Here is an 8,775-nt window from a genome sequence, read left to right on the forward strand (position 1 = left end):
TCTTCTTGTTTCAGCCTCTAAACAGTTAACACGGTAGACATTATTAGTCCCATTTTCAGAACTCAAATCTTCTATCTAGCATCATATATCCCAACAAGTAGTAGAGCCAGGACTTGCCCTTGTCTTTCATTTGCAGTTTCTTCTCTTCCCACTCCCATCCCATACACACTGCGTTCAGCTGCTTCCCTATTGACAACACCTCTGTGTCCAGGCCCCAGGCAGGCAACATTTTTTTTTCTAGCAGGGCTCTCTCTGGAGCTCCGTGCCTACAAGATGAATTCTCTGCTCTCAGTGGCCACCCTTCTTTCCTTCCTCCCTTCCTCTTTCTTTCTTTCATTTGACAGGACAGAAAGAATTTGAGAGGGGAGGGGGAAGATAGTGAGGAGGAGAGGGACACCTGTAGCCCTGCTTCACCACTGTAAGCTTCCCCCAGCAGGTGGGAAGCAGGGGCTTGAACTAGGGTCCTTGTGCATAGAGGACTCTCAAGGGGGTACAGCACCATCTCCCCCCCAGGGCAATATTCTTGTTAAGGTTGTTTTAAGGGGCCTGGAGCCAGGTCATCTGATAGAGTGCATTTTCTGCCTTGCATGAGATCTTGCATTAGAGCCCTGGCATCACAGAAAGCATCCAGGGAGCTCTCCCTCTCTCTCCCTCTATTGAAAATAATGAAAATATTGGCCCAGGGCAGTGGTACTGCACATGTGCAGGGTCCTGACATTGCAATTTATAGGTATATGTACATATATATAATTATTTATTTATTCCCTTTTGTTGCCCTTGTTTTATTGTTGTAGTTATTGTTGTTGTTGATGTTGTCCTTGTTGGATAGGACAGAAAGAAGTGGAGAGAGGAGGAGAAGACAGAGAGAGAGAAAAGACAGACACCTGCAGACCTGCTTCACCACTTGTGAAGTGACTCCCCTGCAGGTGGGGAGCTGGGGCTCGAACCAGGATCCTTACGCCGGTCCTTGCGCTTTGCACCACCTGCGCTTAACCCACTGCGCTACCGCCTGACTCCCATATATATTACTTATTTATTTATTTATTTTTACCAGAGCACTGTTCAGCTCTGGCTTATGGTGGTGTGCAAGACTGAACCAAGGACCTCAAAGCCTCTGGCATGAGAGTCTCTTTGCATAACCATTATGCTATCTACCCCTACTTTTTTTTTTTTTTTTTTTAAACAGTGCTCAGCTCAGCTCCGGCTAGCCCAAGGCTTAGGGCCAAGTGGTGGCGCACCTGGTTGAACACACATGTCACAATGCACAAGAACCCAGGTTCAAGCCCCTGGTACCCACCTGCAGGGCGAAAGCTTTATAACTAGTGAAGCAGTGTTGCAGGTATCTCTCTGTCTCTCTATCTCCCCTCTCAATTTCTGACTCTCTCTATCCAATAAATATTTTTTTAAAGTTTCAATTAGCTCTGTCTGCGCAGGTCAACATGTGAGTAGTAGCTCTCAAAGGCTTCTCTCCCTTCTCTCTTTCTTTCCCTACCTATTTGGGCCTCCCGACAAGATGTGAATAGGGGGCCTCTCTCTCTCTCATGATCTCTCTAGATCACCATGTGAGTCTCTCACTGCTTAAATCACCATATGAGCAATCTGTCTTTCAGGCTTTTTCTTTCTGCCTTTCTCATTCTCTCTTTTTCAGCCTAATATGAATGTTCTCAATTTTCCTGAGTAAAGTTTAAAATTCCTGGAAAAAAATTTCAATTAAATAAAAAAGATACCTGAGGCTCTGAAGTCCCACGTTCAATCCCCCCACACTACCATAAGCCAGAGCAGAGCAGTGGTCTGGTAAAACCGAACAAAAAACACACTATCGGATTTGATGATAGACAGATAGATAGATAGATAGATAGACAGATAGATAGATAAACTGCAGAGCACAGAAGTTTTCTTCAGTATAGTGGGGGTCAGGTTCGAACATTTATTGGGCACTTACTCTGCTAACTGTTTGGAGAGCTAGCAGTGATCAACACAGACACAGCCTGATTTCACAAAATAACCTTTTGCACATACTCATTCACAAATACATTCCCACTTGATAGTTTTGCCTGACAAGTTCCCTAACAACCATCATGTCAGTTGTAATGGCCAATTATGGAATAATCAGCATGTGCTAGAAGTTTACATACTTCATCTTGTGTTAGCTTCTAAACAGTCGGCAAGGTAGACATTTGGATAGTGCGCTGCTTTGCCAAATGTGTGACCCTGGTTCCAGCCTGGTCCCCACTGTATTGAAGGAAGCTTCAGTGCTGTGGTTTCTTTCACTCTGTCTCTATCGATAAAACTTTACAGATGCACACACAAACGTGCATGCACAAGGCTGGGTGGTGGTACATCCCATTGAGTGCACACGTTATAATGCACAAAGGACTGGGTTCAAGCCCCCAGCCCCTCCCTGCAGGGAGAAGCTTTAGAAGCAGTGCAGCATTGCTGCAGGTATCTTTCTCTTCCCCTCTCTATCTCCTCCTTCCCTCTCAATTTCTGTTTCTATCCAACATTAAATTAAACACACAGGGGTCCAGCAGTGGTACACCAAGTTAAGCATACATAATACAAAGCACAAGGACCCATGCAAGGATCCTGGTTCAAGCCCCTGGCTCCCCAACTGCAGGAGGGTCACTTCAGAAGTGGTGAAGCAAGTCTGCAGGTGTCTATCTTTCTTCCTCCCTTTCTTTTTTTCTTTCTTTATTCCATTTTTTGTTGCCCTTGTTTTTTATTGTTGTAGTTATTATTGTTGTTGTTGATGATGTCATCAGCTAGATAGGACAGAGGGAAATGGAAAGAGAAGGGGAAGACAGAGGGGGGGAAAGATAGATACCTGCAGACCTGCCTTACCGCTTTTGAAATGATTCCCCTACAGGTGGGGAGCCAGGGGCTTGAACCAGGATCCTTATGCTGGTCCTTGCGCTTCGCGCCATGTGCGCTTAACCCACTGCACTACTGCCCGACTCCCTCTCCCTCCCTTGCTATCTTCCCCCCTCCTCTCAATTTCTCTAACCTATCCAAAAATAATAATAATAATAAATAGACAAAATGGCTGCAGGAACAGTGGATTCCTAGTGCTGGCACTGAGCCCCAGCGATAACTCTGGAGGCAAAAAATAAATTAATTAAAAATTAAACACACACACACACAAAGCATGATCCACTTTGATCATACACATGGCAAAGCAGTGCAATATCCAAGTGAGCTATTTTGTTAATCTTATACATATATTATTTAGTTTTTGCAATTCATTTTTATTTATGACTGATAATGGTTTATAAAATTCTTAATCATTTTTATGCGTTCCTGGTGAATGAAACCAGGGCAGTGCACAATACTGCTGAGTGGCCTCTCCAGCACAGTCTTTCATGTGTTTGTTTGTTTTGCCTACCAGGACCTCACACCTACATGATTCCATGGTTCTCCTAAGATTATTTTTTCCGGGCCAGGTGGTGGCGCACCTGGTTGAGCGCACATGTTACAGTGCACAAGGACCCAGGTTCGAGCCCCCAGTCCCCATCTGTAGGGGGACAGCTTCACAAGTGGTGAAGCAGGGCTGCAGGTGTCTCTCTGTCTCTCTCCCTGTCACCCCCTTTCCTCTCCATTTCTGGCAGTCTCTATCTAATAAAGATTTTTAAAAAAGAAGAAAAAAAAAAAAAACAGAATGAGCCCACACATGTACAACATATAGCAAATGGGACAAAACTGGTTTAGGGAAGTAAAGAAGGTCTCCTCAACAAATGGTAGAGGGAAAATTAGACAACCACACATAGAAAAGTGGAACTAGACCACCACCTAATACCATGCACCAAAATCAAATCAAAATGGACCAACGGTACGGATATTAGACCAGAGATTTAAAAAAAAAGATTATTTTTTCAATTCAACTTCAGAGAGGGAGGTGGACAATGGCCGTACACCATTCATTGGAGTTCCCCTTATGCTATATACACAGTACTCTCATGTGGTGTTGGGGTGCTCAAACCTGGCTCTCACATATGGTAAATAGTGTGTAAGTGTGTATTCTATGGGGTGAGCTATCTCCCAGTGCTATTCCTCATTTTTCCTCTGTCTCTATTTTTCCCACCAGGGTTATTGCTGGGAGCTGGGGCTGTATGATTTCACTACTATCTGCAGCTGTTGTTTTTTTTTTTTTTTTTTCCTTAGAAGGTGAAAGAGACTGGGGGACAGGTGGTTGGGCAACGGGCCAAATGCACACGGCACAAAGTGCAAGATCCTGGTTCAGGCTCCTGGCTCCCCACCTGCAGGGGGGTCGCTTCACAGGTGGTGAAGCAGGTCTGCAAGTGTCTATCTTTCTCTCTCCTTCTCTGTCTTTCCCATCTCTTTCAATTTCTCTCTAGCCTACCCAACAACAGCTGCAATGGCAACAATAACATTAACAACAACAAGGGTAACAACAAGAGCAACAAAGTGGGAAGACATGGCCTCCAGGATCAGTGGATTCGCGGTGTGGGCACTAAGCCCCAGCAGTAACCCTGGAGGCAAAAAAAAAAAAGTGAAAGAGACAAGGAGAGGGAGAGAGCGAAGAAAGGAGAGAAGAGAGAAGGGAGAGAGGGAAGGAGGGCAAGGAGAGAGAGAAACATTGCACTACTCAACCAATCATGAAGCCTCCCTGCCTGCAGTATTCCCATGTGGTGGCCCAGGGCTCAAACCCAGGTCTTTGCATGTGTTAGTGTGTACACTCTGTTGGCTGAGCCACCTACCAGAGTCCCTTCATTTTTCTTTGTCATTCTTTTTTCCTCACCAGAACTTAGCTGCATCTTCATGATTGCAGAATTCCACCACTCCTACTGGCCTTCTGTTTTCTTTTTTGTTTTATTCCAGAGAGAGAGAGAGTGAGAAATAAAGAGAGAGGGAGGGTGATCCAGAGGTGGCATAGTGGATAAAGCACTGGACCCTCAAGCATGAAGTCCTGAGTTCAATCCCCAGCAGCATATGTACCAGAGTCATGTCTGATTCTTTCTCTCTTTCCTCCTATCTCACTAATAAATAAATAAAATCGGGAGTCAGGAGGTAGCGCAGTGGGTTAAGTGCACTTGGCACAAAGTGCAAGGACCGGCATAAGGAAACCGGTTCAAGTCCCCGGCTCCCTACCTGCAGGGGAGCTGCTTCACAGGCGGTGAAGCAGGTCTGAGGTGTCTTTCTCTCCCCCTCTCTGTCTTCCCCTCCTCTCTCCATTTCTCTCTGTCCTATCCAACAACGATGACATCAATAACCACAACAGTGTTAAACAATAAGGGCAACAAAGGGGAAAATAAATAAATAATATTAAAAATTTTTAAATAAATTAAAAAAATATTTTTAAAAGAGAGAGATAGGGAATCGGGCAGTAGTGCAGCGGGTTAAGCGCATGTGAGGCAAAGCGCAAGGACCAGCGTAAGGATACTGGTTGGAGCCCCCAGCTCCCCACCTGCAGGGGAGTCTCTTCACAGGCAGTGAAGCAGGTCTATAGGTATCTATCTTTCTCTCCCCCTCTTTGTCTTCCCCTCATCTCTCCATTTCTCTCTGTCCTATCTAACAACAATGACGATGACATCAATAACAACAACAATAATAACTACAACAACAATAAAAAAGACAACAAGGGAGCTGGGTGGTGGCGCAGTGGGTTAAGCTCAGGTGGCGCAAAGCACAAGGACTAGTGTAAGAATCCCGGTTCAAGTCCCCGGCTCCCTACCTGCAGGGGAGTCGCTTCACAGGCGGTGAAGCAGGTCTGCAGGTGTCTGTCTTTCTCTCTCTCTGTCTTCCCCTCCTCTCTCCATTTCACTCTGTCCTATCCAACAATGATGGCATCAATAATAACTACAACAATAAAACAAGGGCAACAAAAGGAAAATAATTAAAAATTTAAAAAAAGAGAGAGAGAGGAGAGGAGAGACATCACCACACTGGTCCACTGCATATGAAACTCCACCTGTGCATGGGGCTCCCTTATGGTGGTGACTAGGGACTTAAACCCACATCCAAATAGTGTATGGTAAAGCATGCACTATTTCCTGACCCCACTGTTCCTTATTTTTCTAGAAAGACAGAGAAGAGAGACAATAGTATCACTCCACCACCCACACTTTACTGGGTTAGCAGTCTCCTTGGCCCTAAATTAAAAAAAAATTTTTTTAATTTAAAATTAAAAAAAAATTTTTTAAATTTAAAATTAAAAAAAAATTTTTTTAATTTAAAATTTAAAAAAATTTTTTTAATTTAAAATTTAAAAAAAATTTTTTTAATTTAAAATTAAAAAAAAATTTTTTTAATTTAAAATTTAAAAAAAATTTTTTTTAATTTACTCACTTATTGGATAGGGACAGAGAGAAACTGAGAGGGAAGGGGGAGATAGAGAGGCACCTACCTGCAGCCCTGCTTCATCACTTGTGAAGCTCCCCCCTGCAGGTGAGGGCCAGGGTCTTGAACTGGGTCCCTGTGTGTGGTAACATGAGCTTTCAAGCAAGGGCAACATCACCAGGCTGCTATGCCTGGTGATTCTTGCTCAATTAAAGAATTCGCATCCAGATGCATTCCCCAAAGGAACTGAGGGATCACACACAGAGAGAATCATGAACACATACACGTACACACACGACACACTGGACAAGCTCTTGGTGCCCAGTAATGCACGATTTGGGCTCAAGTCCTGCGGCTACCAGGTGTTAGTTGCGTATCTCAGTTTTCTCATCTGCAGAATAGGTTCACTGTAACTATTAAATGAGAAATATACATGAAGTGCTTAGAGGAGCACTGGCACAGTAAAGGCTTGTATTGCTGAGCCTCACAGCCTGGTTCAGTCCTTGTTGCCCTTGTGGCTGACACTTCAGACCCCCTCCCCCAGTTGAGAGAGGAGCAGCTGCATACCTGAGCAGCCTGTGTGTGTGTGATGGGGTGAGGGGGCTGCTCCTCCCCAGCTCAAAGTCTCTCAGAGACTTCCTGGAGACTTCCAACCATGTCCGTTATAGGCAGGAGGGTGCTGCCCTGTGCCTTGTACCACCTCCAGCCACTGTTCCTTGTAACACCCACCCCCAGCCTCCTGCAGTGCCCTCCCCACCCACTTCCCCACAGGAGAAATTTTCCTTTCCTCCTGCCAGTAACGTAAATTGCCCCCAGGAATGCACTGCACCCCACAGTTCCCCTGGCAGTGGCCAGCAGCAGTCCTGGGGTCAGGCCTGGCCCCACATCAAAGGCTGGGGATCAGTAACAGCACACAGCTCCTCTCCTGCAGCCATCTCCCCTCCCCTCCCACCAGCCCTTTGGCTTCCAGGGAACAGCACATGGTAGCACTTAAGCTCTGGGAGGACTGGAAGATGCTTTCCCTGCACCACCACCCCTCCACCATCCACAATGAACTACTTGTTAGACTATTTTAATTTGACTAAATTTGATTTCTACTCCTGGATCTTAGTTGCTACTTATTTCAGATTTGGATGTCCAGTACAGAGAAATGGAGGGAAGGCCAATCCACCAAGAGAAGGAATCCACAAAGAGAAGGGATAGCCTAAATAAGGAAATGTCACTGGTATGTGAGGGGGTCTGGGCAGGAATAGGACTCTGGTGCTTTTTGGGTTTTTTTTAGATTTATTTCTCTATTAAGACAGAGAGAGAGAACAGCATATCACTCTAGCATATGCAGTACACAAGATCAGACTCAAGAATCTCACGTATGCAAACAAGCCCTGTGCCTTACGGCTACCTCCCCAGCTGCATGGAAGGAGGGCGGTGCTCTGGTCTTCCTTCACTCATGAAGCAAGAGTTGGGGGGAAGGTTGAGGAGGGATCAGAATTTGCTTGTACAACTCTGGAGGTCTGCATGAGTTTGGAGGGCACACATTTCTAAGTCAGTGTGCTCTGTCCATTGTCCCCGAGTTCAACAGGCAGACCCTGGGAACTTCCAGGTCCCACGGGGCAACTGGAGGGAGGGGACACTTCTAGGCTCTGACCAGCCTCTGGTGTTAGCTTCATCAGGTGCATCTTCCAGCAAATTCTGAAAACCAAGGGTGCAGTAGTGACTCTCCAGGACAGTACAGTAGTGATCTGGAGACCCCTGGTGGCCAAAGACTGCAAAGCACAACCTTAACATCAGAGCTCTGTAGCGCCAAACCCAGAACTCCCATCCCCCAGGATCTTCGGGAATATTCCTCATTAACCAGCCCATCCTATATAGCCAGCATCTCACTGGGAGATGTGTCAGTAAATCAAGGAAAAGGACAAAGCGTAGCTGGGGGATTGACTGAGGAAATCGGAGGGGACAGGTGCAGGTGGGGGACCAGGAGTTGGGTTGCTGGGACTTGTAACGTGTGCTCAACCAAGTGCACCACCACCCGGCCCCAACTGCTGGGACTTGTACATCTGCTTCACTTGGAAGAGATGACGGGGTGACGTCCCACAAAGCTCTGTATTCCTCAGCCCTTTCTTCTCTCTCCTCAGTCTCTGGATGCACTTCACACAATTGTGGGGTTGTAACTAGGAAAAGCCTCTAAGGGAGCTTTGTTTCCACAGCTTGCTGACCCTGTAATGCTGCCCAAGTTTAAATCTGGGAAAGAAAATCTCCAAAACCTTATGCCATACAAATGGCTGCTAGAAAGTCAGTTGTGGTAGTGGGAAGAGAGAAGGGAGGGCTCCCTGGAGAAGGGACAGGGTGGTGCAGCTCACTTTCTTTGGCAGGGTCCAAGGACACCACACAAAGCACTGCAGTTTGGCTGGGGCTTTCAACTAGCATCTTCTTTTTTTCATTTTTTTTTTTTTTTACCTCCAAGGTTATCGATGGGACTTGGTG

The sequence above is a fragment of the Erinaceus europaeus genome, chromosome 13, assembly GCF_950295315.1.
Source record: "Erinaceus europaeus chromosome 13, mEriEur2.1, whole genome shotgun sequence".
In the NCBI taxonomy this organism is placed as follows: domain Eukaryota; kingdom Metazoa; phylum Chordata; class Mammalia; order Eulipotyphla; family Erinaceidae; genus Erinaceus; species Erinaceus europaeus.